The sequence below is a fragment of the Corvus moneduloides genome, chromosome 10 (genome assembly GCF_009650955.1).
Source record: "Corvus moneduloides isolate bCorMon1 chromosome 10, bCorMon1.pri, whole genome shotgun sequence".
NCBI lineage: Eukaryota > Metazoa > Chordata > Aves > Passeriformes > Corvidae > Corvus > Corvus moneduloides.
In genome coordinates this window covers 27,789,656-27,802,034 of record NC_045485.1, presented here as the reverse complement: position 1 = coordinate 27,802,034, position 12,379 = coordinate 27,789,656, and the positions used below count along the sequence as shown (strand labels likewise).

The 12,379-nt window shown below is 45.4% G+C and overlaps 1 long non-coding RNA gene across 7 annotated transcripts in view; it reads left to right on the top strand.

Moving 5' to 3' along the window:
• LOC116448705 overlaps window positions 1-12,379 on the top strand; it is a 72,231-nt gene that overhangs the window by 11,751 nt on the left and 48,101 nt on the right. For 4 of the 7 annotated variants that reach the window (XR_004242083.1, XR_004242078.1, XR_004242082.1 and 1 more), the window contains exons 1-2: window positions 2,336-2,424; window positions 4,512-4,570. The exons of 2 other annotated variants lie outside the window; for them this stretch is intronic. This is a non-coding gene — a long non-coding RNA (uncharacterized LOC116448705). Of the gene's footprint in view, window positions 1-2,335; window positions 2,425-4,511; window positions 4,571-12,379 lie in introns of those variants that run through there. One more of the 7 variants, XR_004242079.1, reaches the window with a different exon arrangement.

The following is a 12,379-nucleotide window of genomic DNA, read 5'->3' as shown; positions in this document are numbered from 1 at the left end:
GCAGCAGCTCAGGTTTAATCCCCCTGGGGAGCTGCCATAGGAGCTGCCTGTTGGGACCATGGCATTGCTATTAGACCCAGGTGATTAGGGAGCACAGCAGGTCTGCTCCAGTATTCAGGGAGCATGTGTTCCCTTGGGAAGCGAGTGGTGCTGGGCCTGGGTGTGAGCCATGGTTTGGGTAGAGGCTGAAGCCAGAAGTCTGGCTCTGGGAACTGCTGGCTCCTGGTCCTGTCCTGAGCAGAGCATGGGTTAGTGACCAGGGCAGGAGCCTGAGGAGACACCATGCAGCAGTGTGGGAGCAGGACAGGACTCTGTGTACTGTGTCCTGCAGCTGCTGTCCTTTCCCTCCTCTTGGAAAGGCTCCGTCGTGGTGCTCCCACCTGGTGAGTACACAGCACAGAGCCACGGCAGCAGCAGCAGCAGCAAAGTGCTGTGGTAGTACCCTTGGAGTGCAGCAGCTCTCCTCAGAATAGCAGGGACAGCCACCGCTCCATGAATAGCAAACCAAGTGACCTAATTCAGCGTGTGCAGCTCTCATGGGCAGCCCTCAGCCGCTCCATGGCCACCACGCTGTGGCTGACTCATCACTTCCAGAGTGGCAGAGATTGGAGCTCTCAGACCCTAAGGATTTTGCTGGTCTGTTATTAATTTTAAATTGATTAAAATGAATTTTTAAAATACCAGGAGACACTTGCCCAAAGAAACGGTTATTAAAAAAAAAGAAGGAAATAGTTGGTCTGTGGGAGTTAACTGTGTGCTTAACAACTGCTGGCTCCTGCAGCTGGGAACACCCGTTGCAGCTTGGAGGAGTCCTATGTCAGCTGTTCTGTCCTGGCAGATTAGCAAGAACAGGATTAATCCGTCATTATTATAAAAAAGTGAGAACTAGAAACTGTCCTTGCTTATACCCAATGCAACCCCCTGGTGTCCTTTTCCATGGCAGGGTGGTATTACAATCTCAGCTACATGATTTTGTCCAGAACTCAAGATCTCCTGGGGAAGTGCTTCCCTGCAGGAGCATCCCATTCTCTCCAGCATCTCCCAGTGCCTGACAAAGCTCCTCACATGGTCCCGAGACTCCCTGGGGTGGCCTGTGGGCTGTCTGTACCAGGAACAAGTTGTGGGTCCCCTGCTCAGCCTCCCAGGGAGGGTGCCATAGCCGGGGTGGGCAGGACAGATGGGTGGAGGATCCTTTTTACTACTGTCAGAGGGCAGTTCTAAATAAGCTTCTCCCCTGGGCTGTTCTCACTGCTGTGCCTGCCCCTGCTGTGCCAGGAGGAACTACCTTACCCTGTGGAGCAGGGGGATTGTTGTCTCCAAAGACTTCCATCTGCTGCAGTGTAACTGCACAAGTCAGGCTTATGTGGAGAGAGATGAAGCTTTTCCCTTCTGCGTCTCCCCTTTCCCACTGGTGGGGCAATGGGTGCAGCAGCCAGCCAGCAGCCCAGGACTGCCCAGAGACCCGCCCAAGCCACTGCCACTAGGGATCCTTCTGTACCGTGGTGGGCTTCCGAGTTGTAGGAACCCCTTTCTTGGAGGCTACAGAAACAAGGTCAGAGCTCTATCCACATAGGGATTTCTCCCTGAGAGTTCATCCTGGGGCCATCACCCCTCAGCATTCTTCACACCGCTCTGGAGGGGTATGGGGCTGCGTGGTCAGGATGCCACACAAGGTCTGGCCCCAGCATGTTGGTAGGGATGGTTCCATCTGTTCCAATGAAAGTCAGGGCAAGCTCAGGTAGCATAAACAGATAATTGATATAGCTTTTTGTCCAGTAAATAAACACCAACAAATTAAAAATTAAAAAAAATAGGCAGGTGGAAGGCTCTGTGGTACTTCAGAGAAGACAGAACAGAAAGCTGAGAGGAGTAAAGGAACAGAATATGAAATCCACCTGGAGACAATGAAGCAGCAGACGTTGTCTGTCATCCTCTTTTATGTCTGTCTAAAGAAAGAGACTTGTTATTGCAGTGAAACCGGAAAATGAAAATTAAAAAGCAAAACAATACTGAACAATAGAAAACTTCTGCAAAAACAATTTGACACTTCCTATTGATTGAAGTATTGAAGTAATGGAGCAGCAAGTTCTACCAACTTGCATAAAAGCACCTTTGGTCTGCTTTAAAAATCCTTGTAAAAGATACAGTGATGTCACTCCTGTGCTGTTCACCTGTCTCTTCTCACCTGTAGATGTCAAAAGCTGAAGTGCTCTAACTTCATGTGCCAAAGCAGAACCTATTTCTCCTGCCTCTGCCCTGCACGCAGCAGTCATCCTTGCCCATGGTGCTGTACAGCAGGTGTTGCTGTGGGAGAGCTTAGCTGCTGGAAGACAAGAGAGTTCCTGCTCACTTCCTCAAGCATCAAGTTGTGTCAGCTGGGGTGACTGGAGAAGCCCATCTCCTTCCCATATCCTCTGAGACCAGGTAGGATGCATTCCTTCTTAGGGCTTGATGTCCCACCATTGGCAGCAGAGCTTTGTCCTGGGTGGTTCTCACTTGCTGTGATGTGCTCCCTTTGGTTTTACCTCGGGACCTGGGAAGGATGACAAAGGAGCAGTTTGTGTTGTGTGGCATGTAGATAGATGTTCTATCACAGAATGGCTTATGTGGAGGTTTTAACGTGTTTCAATTTCTTTCCAACCAAGAACTAATTTTTCAAATTAGTAAATGATACGAACAAAATCCTTTTTGTGCTCAGACAGAAGTAGATTTAGTGTTTTACTCAAATTAGAAAATTATGAAGTCAGGTAGGAGGAACACTGGGTTACAGAATGTTCTTGCTTCATTCATTTTGCCAGTTATAGTTTTAGTTTTAATTATTTATGACACTCCATAATGTACTAGTTAATTTACAGTAGCATATTTTGGTACGGGAATAAAATTAGTGACATGAGGGTTACTTCAACACTCGCTGTTTACCATTTGCTGAGTAATATACACATTACTTATGCATATATTAGAATGGCTTTAAAGTATATGTAGCCTCAGCTGGAGGGTTAAGGTGTTTTAGACATGCTTGTTCTTCATACAGTTAAAAATAGTGTTGTCTAAGACCTGATCCTAGTACACGAAATCAGTGCCTATTCATGGAAGGAAGGTTCTGGCAATGTGAAATTCTTTCAGTTTTTGTAGGGCCAGGCCTCATCCAGCAGACATTAAAGAGCATTTTAGTCTTTTAAGGGCAATATTCTTATATAAGGTTATTTTATTCCTATTTTTTTTAGATGAAAGTGTCCAACAAGCCTGCCTTCTCAATCCTGTACAAGCTGCTGCAGAATCTGTTTAAGCACTACTGCTGTTTATGAGAACACAGGTGTAGGGGGAGAAAAAGTGCTGTAAAGTGAAAAGTTTCATGTTTTTGTGCACGATAGATGACTTTGAGAAAACAAAATGCTGTCAAGTTCACAAGGCAAGCAGACTTGAAAATAAAGCAAATATTTTTTCACACTTTTTAAAGTTTTATCACTCAGCTGTGCTATTTCTAGTAGTTGTAGACATAACATTTTGCAGAAAGAAATTTGACAGATCTATTCAGCTGGCAGTACTGAGTTTCCCTGTACTGATACCACATCTTGCCAACAATCCTATCCTCGGGTGGGAATTGTGTTCGGTTACCTACAAGACAACTGGCTGCCTTCATTATGCATTTCCATTTTTTTGAGCCAGAGATAAGACATGCCCAACTATACCAGGAATTAAAACAACCCAACACGTCTATTCTTGTTGGGTGAAAATGCTGCTCATGGTCTTAGGGCAAAGCAATTGTATTCTCAGTATTGTCACAGGTTCTGCTTTTTAGTGGTAATAGCTGTCAAGCATCAAAAAACCCACAACAAACAAACCAAACCAAACAAAACCCAACTAAGGATGCTCTGCCTAGCAAGTGTCTTACCTTACTCCCTATTTTGCTTGTTTTAGCCCCAGGCTAAGGGTACTGCTTCTGAAACAGGAGTGATTCACACACTCAAGCCCTACCCACAGCCAAACTGAGGGTTTCCTTTTCCTGCTCACCCATAATCTGTGCCTCCTTTCTGTCCCTGGAACAGAACCTGAGGTGCCCTGCCCTAGGAATCAAGCCCCTCACCCCTGAAAGCGCAGTGCCCATCATGGGCATGGCGCTTCCTCAAGAAAACTTGAGAGAGACCCAATATGCATTTGCTTAACTTTCCACAGAATCGATGTCCAAGGTAACATTTGGCCCATGGTGTTATATGACACCAGCTTGCAAATAATTCTGCTTCTAAGCGTAAGGGCTCGGGGAAATAAAAAATTTTCCTGTTAAGGAGAAATCTGCAACACTTATTTGAGTAAACCCTTCAACATAAACTTAGGCAGGACTTGGTCAATCCAAGTTGGGAGATGCAGAGTCTTTCAGTGGCTGTTGTTTTCTACATTTCTTGTGTGTGTATATTGCAGAAGGGCAGAAAAATCACTGAAGGAATTACTCTTTTCTTTTTTTTCTTTTTTTTTTTTTTTTTTTTTTTTTTTTTTTTTTTTTTTTTTGCTTTTAGTTTGCTTCTAAGGAGATTGAAAGTAAGGAAATCTCACCAGGAGGAACACCCACATGCAGGTACCAAATGCCTGCACGCACCTACATTCAATTGATGCAAAGAAGCTGAATTTAAAATGTGCTACAGAACAAAGCAGGGCCAGCTGGAGGATTTCCTGCTGGAGAAAAAAGCCTGCGGAGGCAGTGGGTCGGAATGCTGAGCAGTGACACATTCCTGATGGCTGTAAATAGTGCATCTGGGAGGAGGGGAATGGGAATATCTTGATTTGGTTATTTGGTTTAGTGAACTTTTCCAGTTAATGCTTTTTTCATCTAGCATTCAAAATGTTTGTGGGTTTTATATTTCTTTATGTCTATTAAAAATATGTACATATACATATATATATATATTTATATATTTGGGGTGAGGTTCAGTAATTATTCATTATAAGAGGCTCCAGAACTACTGTGTGTCTGTCTCTTGAGCACAACAGAGCAACAGAAGATACAGAAAACGGTGTCTGGGTGGTTCTGAGCAAGGTGCCTCATAGCTGTGCAAGCGGTGTCAGTGTTTGACTTGAGCAAGGCTTTGGTTGTCGAGTGCTGGTGCCGCGCCGTGGCTGCTGCTGCCAGGAGCGGGACATGGGGCCGTGGCTGCCCACGGCCTCTCTCTGCTAAGCTGGGAGTGGGTGCTGGAGCTGTGGCCGCTTCCTGGTGCCTGGGAGGGAGAGGGGGCCTTGGGGAAACCACCATGGCCATTCCAGTAAACGGGCTGGCACAGGCAGAGGCAGCTGCAAAGGCAGCTCCAAAGGCAGGAGCCCCAGGTGCCACTGCCAGCAGGCACGTGTGTGGCACAGTGCTGCCACTTCTCTTTTTATCCCGGCCTTGCCTTGTCCTCCCATGCCGGCACTAGAGGCAGGGGATGACTGACCGGAGCGTCACGGGGAGCCAGACCCCTGGCATCTGCCCCATGCAGCTCCCATGTTCTGTCGCTGCTGGCTTTCCTGCAGTGGTGACGATGGCAGGTGACACTTGCTCCATGAAACACCTTGCGGATTTGACTGTTTCACAGACTTTTAAAGTTGCTAGTATTTCATTTACCAGGGACTAATAAAAAAAAGCTTGTTTGAGTCAAGTAAAAATGCATTTAATTCAGTACTTCTCTTACAGTTTCAATCTCACCATACCTCTAATTTTAACTGTAGGCTGAATCATTTCCATCCTACTGCTTTAAAATCAGGCTAGTTCTGCTATGTTTGGGAAGTACAATGCTTTTTCTCTCTCTCAGTCAGATCTGTCCTGCCAAGCTTCTATCACTCTGTGCTCTTGGATGTAAAAATAACATACAGCCAAGGATGATTTGCAGTTAGTTTTATTACTGTAAGCAAAATTGAAACATAAAGGATGCCAGCATACATTATGCATATTGATTGATAAAAATAAATTAAATGGGAAGTATTAGTTTCAGTGAAATATTTAACCTTGTTCTGACATAATTCTTCAAGGCAGAGTTTGCGTTGTGTGTGCAGTACAGTCATTCCACAGGACTTCTCTCTGGGTTTTGTTCCTCTGTGACTTGCTGGTTCCTCATCTGCCAAACCCTCTGCTGAGGCTGCAGTGGTTAATGTTTGTCTAATTAAAGCACTGTCTTATTCCCTGTTCTTAAAACTACCTGATTTGTTTTTCACAAGTCCAAATGCTTCCATTTGAGATGGACTCTTGGCATGACAAATACAGGTGGAATAGTTGTAGCCTGGCAGTGCGATAAACCATGGAGACAGCTGTGAGGTGAAGCCCTGAAGCAGGTCCAAACACTGTATCTGTAACACCCTTGTACTTGTGGGGAGAGAGAGCAGAAATACAAGGGAAACACCATGGTATGCGTGTGATCGTAGCACATCAGATATATTGCACCCCTGGGTCCATGGCTTAGGATAAGCATGGCAAGACTAAAAATACGCTTAACGTGGCACGAATCCAAGATTGAGCAAACTTGGTCTGTTTATGTACAAGATCTAGTTGTGAATCTGGGTTGATCTAATTTTGCATTCAGAGTTTGGCTTCTTCACATGAATTTGAATTGTAAAGTAGTGGCTGATATTTATTTTTACTTTGAGTTAATTTGAATCTGCATCTTGGCAACAACTTTGGTCTATGGACAGTACAGGCTGTAATAGAAGTGTATAGAAATGCATTACACCAACTGATGTAGAGTTGTTTCACCTCTCAATATGGAGAAAGTCCCAGTGCCGCCATTCCACCTGGAAGCAGAGCCATCCTGCCCTGCCACAAAACCGTCTTGTCCTGCCATGGGGCCATGCTGACAGAGAGAGGGTGCTGGAAGCAGCGAGAGGTACCCTGGGTCTCCACTGTGCAACGGCAATGTTCCTCCCAGGCTGGCACATGTTCCACTTGCTAATGTTATGTGTGGATTGTGGCCCATAACATCCTTCCTTGTGAAGCTTTGCTTTATTTCCACTATCAAAAGGCAGGACAGATCTCTGCTCGCTCTCAAGTGTGACTCAATTTGCACAACCCCTCCAGTTTGCCAGGCTAGTGCTGGAGAGACTCAGCAATAGTCCCTGCTTATGGAGACAGGCCAGCAGTTGTCAGCCATGTTAGTGGGAACAACTGATGTTTAACATAAGATAACTTGGTTTTAGTTGGCTTTGCCTGTCTATTTTCTGCCTTTGAGTAATTTCAACCCCAGTTTATCGGTCTGCTAGGTCAAAGTAAAGCACCTTTCAGTCAGCTGTTTGCCCTGATACTCAGCCTGACATCAGCAGGACCAACGGCAGTGATCTGTGGTGATTATTTGTGCTTCCAGAGGCTGTGGGATCTGCCCAAAGATCAGCCCCGTGGGACTGAGCACTGGACAAATGCATAGCAGGCAAGTGGGCAGCAGGAGATGTCTGTGCATGGGTGGTTTGTTCACTGACTGAGTGCAAGGCTGCGCTGATCTGACTTGTCCTGCAGCAGCTGCATCATCTGGTTGTGCCTTTCCGTCATGAACAAGTAGGTGTTGGCCACCAAAACAGGCTGTGCTTCATTGCCAGCTCCCTAAAAGCTGCCACCTGAAAAGCTGGTTTTGTATCTGTAGCCATAGACTTATCTGCTGTTTAAAAAAAAATGTGTACAAATGGATCCCCACCCAGCTAGGCAGACACAAGTGTCCATGTTCATTTGTCTCCTGTCCTAGTGACTGCTGCCCTATTGCATCCCATATTGTGCACGGAGCTTTCCAGCTCTTGCAAACAGATGGTGATGGAACATAGAGCAGCACTGACTAATGTCACTTGTCAGGTGCTTCTAAAGGACAAGGTGGGGCTGAGTGTTTGGAATATACTTAAGATTATATATTCACCTGATTTCCTCCATGACTTCAGCTCAAAAATAGAAATGGTCTTAGTAGAATACCCTCTTCCTGTATTGAAGATAAATTTGTTAAGAAAAATGTAGACTAAAATAAAGGAACACTTAAAAATATCAAAAAGCAAACAAAGGTGGATTCAGTGAATAGTGTATGTCAGAGCAGGGCTTCAAGTAGGTGGTCCATTTGTGCACTACTTACTTACCCAAATTTGGCTTCTAGGTAATTAAACTGACTATTTTTGCTAGTGTACTTTAGAGTTTGAAAGCTGTAAGCTTTTGAAAGCAAATTCACCATTTGCAATGTAACTAAAAATGCAGGCATTGGTTGGAATGAAGGTAATATTTGGTTGAGGAAACATTTTCTGTTCTCAGGCTGATTTAGGGTGTTTTTAGGGTATTTGATTGCTGCTTAGATGTGCAGTATGCACATTTCTAACAAGTTACTAACAAGTTAAATTCATCAGAGTCCTGAGACCAGATTTCTTTTCTTACCAGTCTCTTCCAGTGTCTAGTTCAGCAGAGAATGGGGCCCAACCTCTTGCTTCAATAAAGGAATTGCTGATACTTAAGGTTTTTGGTAGTATCACTTTCACTTCTCTTATCATGTGAAACCGAGGCCAAGACCCAAATCTTTGGAGTCAGAACATTAGTGTTTGGTGTCTCAAATGAAAGGATGAGAGAGCAGAACCAGACAGGAAGATGTCTCAGTGCCCACGGGAGAGAGGCTCAGAGGTGGGTTTAGGTGGCCACAGCTTAACCAGGCTTGTAATGAACCAAAGGTATTTGAACAGCATGTAACACTTCTGTTGATTTTAGCTTTACCTAAATGAACTGAAAAATAATTTTTGAAAACTTCAAGCAGTTTTTGAGGAATTCATAGACTGGATTAACTTGTGTCTTTATTGAACATAGAGTATAATTGGGAAAATGTGCATTTCCAGCTTTCAGAAGGTTGTGGCTTTCACTTTTTTTAAATCAGCTTTTCTAGCTCTGAAATAATGAAAACTACCACTGCATCTGGAATAGTACTTCTAAAAAGATGCATTGTTCTTCTGAGCCTTTACAAAGGCATTTCAGTGCCTTTCACATGCTACAGATACAAAAAAAAAGTTGGAGCATGGCAGTTTTGGGGTTGTGGGGGAGCAGGAGATTGGGGGGCAGGGAGTAGCTCTCTTTTAAATTAGTGAAATGTGGTGCTAAGTCAGGTTCCCTCTGAAGCAGGATACCTTGGCTATCCTGATGGCTCTTAACCTTTTTTCTTCTTTGAATTGGCTGCTGATATCAATCCATTGTCTGCTCCAGCACTACCTGTAGAAATTTAGCCTACATTCCCCAAAACGAGCCTGTTTCTTCTTGATCTGTATGGGAAAGAAGAAATCTGGGTCTCTGTTTGCCAAAGGATCTGTTATGCCCACTCAACTTTCTCCTTCTAGACTAAACAAATCACATTCTCCCTATTTCTCACAGAACTGAAGGACAGCTGAGGCTGGGACCTACAGGGATCATTTAGTCCAGCTCTTCTCTTCAAAGCATTCTCCCAGCTCTCTCAGCCTCTCCCTGTATGTCAGGTGTTTCTACACCCTCATCATCCTCATGCCTCTTCATTACACTCTCCAGCATGTCCAAGTCTCTCTGGTATTTAGTGATGTTTAGTATTGCCAAATCTTGAGATCACACCTGTCCCAACTGCTGTCCTGTTCCCCAGCAGAGCACTGTACACAAATCCTGTTCCTTCCCAGTTTCTGCAGGGTGTTCTTCTTTTAGTGAAATGCTCTGTAAGTCACTTCAATCTCTGCATTAACTCTTATGTAAGCCTTTCCCTGGCTGGCAATGGTAAAATGAGATGCCATAAAGTGCAGCTGAAGAATGAAAAATAGGATTTCTTCTGTCCCTGGTACCATCAGTTTGGTCACTTCAATCTCCCTTCATGAATATGGACTTTAAAAAGTAGAATTACAGATTCCAGGGGTAGAAGATTAAAAGATTTAGTAAATCCTAGGAAAAAAAAATCCTTCTTCTGGCTGTGATGAAGAGGTTAGAATCCATGTGTAGATAGAGAACTAACAGGTAAAGTTACTGTGGAATTGCAGGAACCACACCATGAGCTTGTCATGGAGGCTGCTCTGAATGGGAGAGGTAGCAAAACTAAAACTGGGTTTGTGTGTGGTGGCTAGAATTGGGTCCTATGAACCAGAAGTCTCACTATGAACCACTGTCTCAGCCTCTCCCTTGCTCACTGATCTTCACAAGGAGTTCCCTGAAATTAAGTCTTCGGGTGGAGAGTGTCTGGCAGTGGGGAGAACTGCCTTGCACCCAGTGACGAGGACAGCAGTGCAGAGAATTCCTGTGCTGTAGGTTCATGCTGTAGCTGACTTTGCTGGCTGCTTCAAGACAGGCTGGTTCCAAGCCCCACACTGAATCCCTGACCTGTGCCAGGAGCAGGAGCCCGTCAGACATGGCAGTCCAGTGGCACACATGATTTTGTGTACATTAAGTTTTGTGTAATCTGTGCAGCTTTGGGGCTTTATAAACAGTTTTTTTGGCAACGAAGAGAGACTGCAGTGATGGAACCAATGGGCCTTTGTGAGGCACACAAAACCCTCTGGAGAAGCAGGAGGGGACTTCAGTCTGGGTGAGGTACAGAGTTTATTCAAATTGAGTTAATCATGTAACTGATTTGCCAGAGAGGTTGTCCAATAACAGGGTGTTTGGTGACTGATCAAGGGGTGAGATGAGAAGATCTGTGGCTGTTCAGGGGCAGAAGGGAGAGCGAGTCACTGATGCGTGGTCTCCTGGGATTAATGTGGTAAATGGAGAGCAATCACAAGTGATTACTGGCATTCAAAAGCAGCTAATCTGGTCACTTGGAAAGTGCCAGTTTGCATCCTTGCCTTCAGAAAGGGTTTATTCTCCTATCTGTAAAACGGTAATGACAGTCCCTGCTCAGCAGCCTTGCTGTGCCATGTGTTAGCAGTCATGGCTACTGTCACTGTTTGAAGTGACTTGTCACTGTTACTTTCCTTCGAATTGCAGTATTTCTGCTCAGCAAAGGTACAGCTAACCTAGAAGGAAAGGAGTGAAAACAGCAAGTGTGAGATTATGTGGTGCACAGGAAGAGGAGGCAGCTCATTCCAATAAAGCATGTGGTGGCATGTTGAGGTGGAGCTGTGAATCCAGGCTGCAGGATGCAATCTAGGATCTGCCTGGGCTTTGAAACTGGATGTGGTAATTGGATGGCAGTTTTGTTCTCTGCTGCTGTGGCTAGCAGTATTTTGGAAAACAGCTTTGACACAGACATACATAACTGATGACAGTGGTTTTGTGAATGTAGATATGAAACAACCAATCCCTGCCCCAGAACACAGCAAGTGGTGACTGGTTTGTCCTCCGTGGAAACTCCCATTTATTGCAGCGGCAGCCAGGGCCTTCTTACAGAGCAGTCTTACAGACCCATAGAATTGTTTAGGTTGGAAAAGACCTTTAGGATTAAATAGGCACTTTCCAGGTGTGATCTGCGGTGTGTTGTGATCCTGAAGTGAGGACATGGGGGTAAGATGTCCAAGTTGGACCCTTCTGTTACAGAGGAATGAAATCCTGCTGCGATGCAGCAGCAGAGCTAATGGCTTCCTGAAGTCACCTAGAGCTGGATCTTGGCTTTGGGCAGCAGCCAAAGCAATCTTGTGCAACTGGACAGAAACTGAGAGAAATGGGACTGTAGGTGACTGTTGTTAGATTGGGATGGAGAGGGATTGGCTGTTGTAGCAGCCCCCTCTGCTCTGTCAGCAGAGCAAAGGAACCCTCAGCTGCACTTACGCACTGAATACTGCATGGACCAAGAACCTGTTGGGTTCCAGCATCCATGGGGTGCTTCCTTCCAGAGACTGTTGCATGCCTATGGCAGAGATGATTGCAGGCGATACAGGGTGCGCCGGATCAGTGACTTGCTGTCTGGCACGGCTGAGATAGTTTCAGTGAAACTCCTGGTGACTAGGCAGCCCAGCTGACACCCCGCTGTGCCTTGGGCTGGCTGGAGGGCCCGTGGTCAGGGATTGTCGGCACCACAGTGCTCTCTGAGCCGCTGCCCAGGGTGAGCTCACAGCAGTTATGAGTGGGGATTTCTCTTGCCACTGGTGGGCTGTATCCTGTGCTGTTACCAGGCAGAGCTGCAGTAAAACATCACTGGTGCACATCACACATACTGCGACAGGGGCTGTCCTTAACTGTGGGAGTGTTCTTCTGTACACCAGCTCCAGACCAAATAGGGCTTGGCCTCCTCCTCCCCTCATGCAGGGACGTTGGGAGGATGAATCTCATCTGGTATAGCAGCATCCAGACACCTCACAGGTGTTCAGTTACAGTAATATCTGCCTCTTCCAATGCCCAGAGGGATAAAATAACTAAGGGGGTGGGGATGCTGCTCATTTTTTTAACACTTTATTTCTCTTCTATTACGTGGGTTAGAGCCTTTGTTCCAAACACAGTCCAAGCTGCCTTTGAAATCAGCAATGTGACTGCATC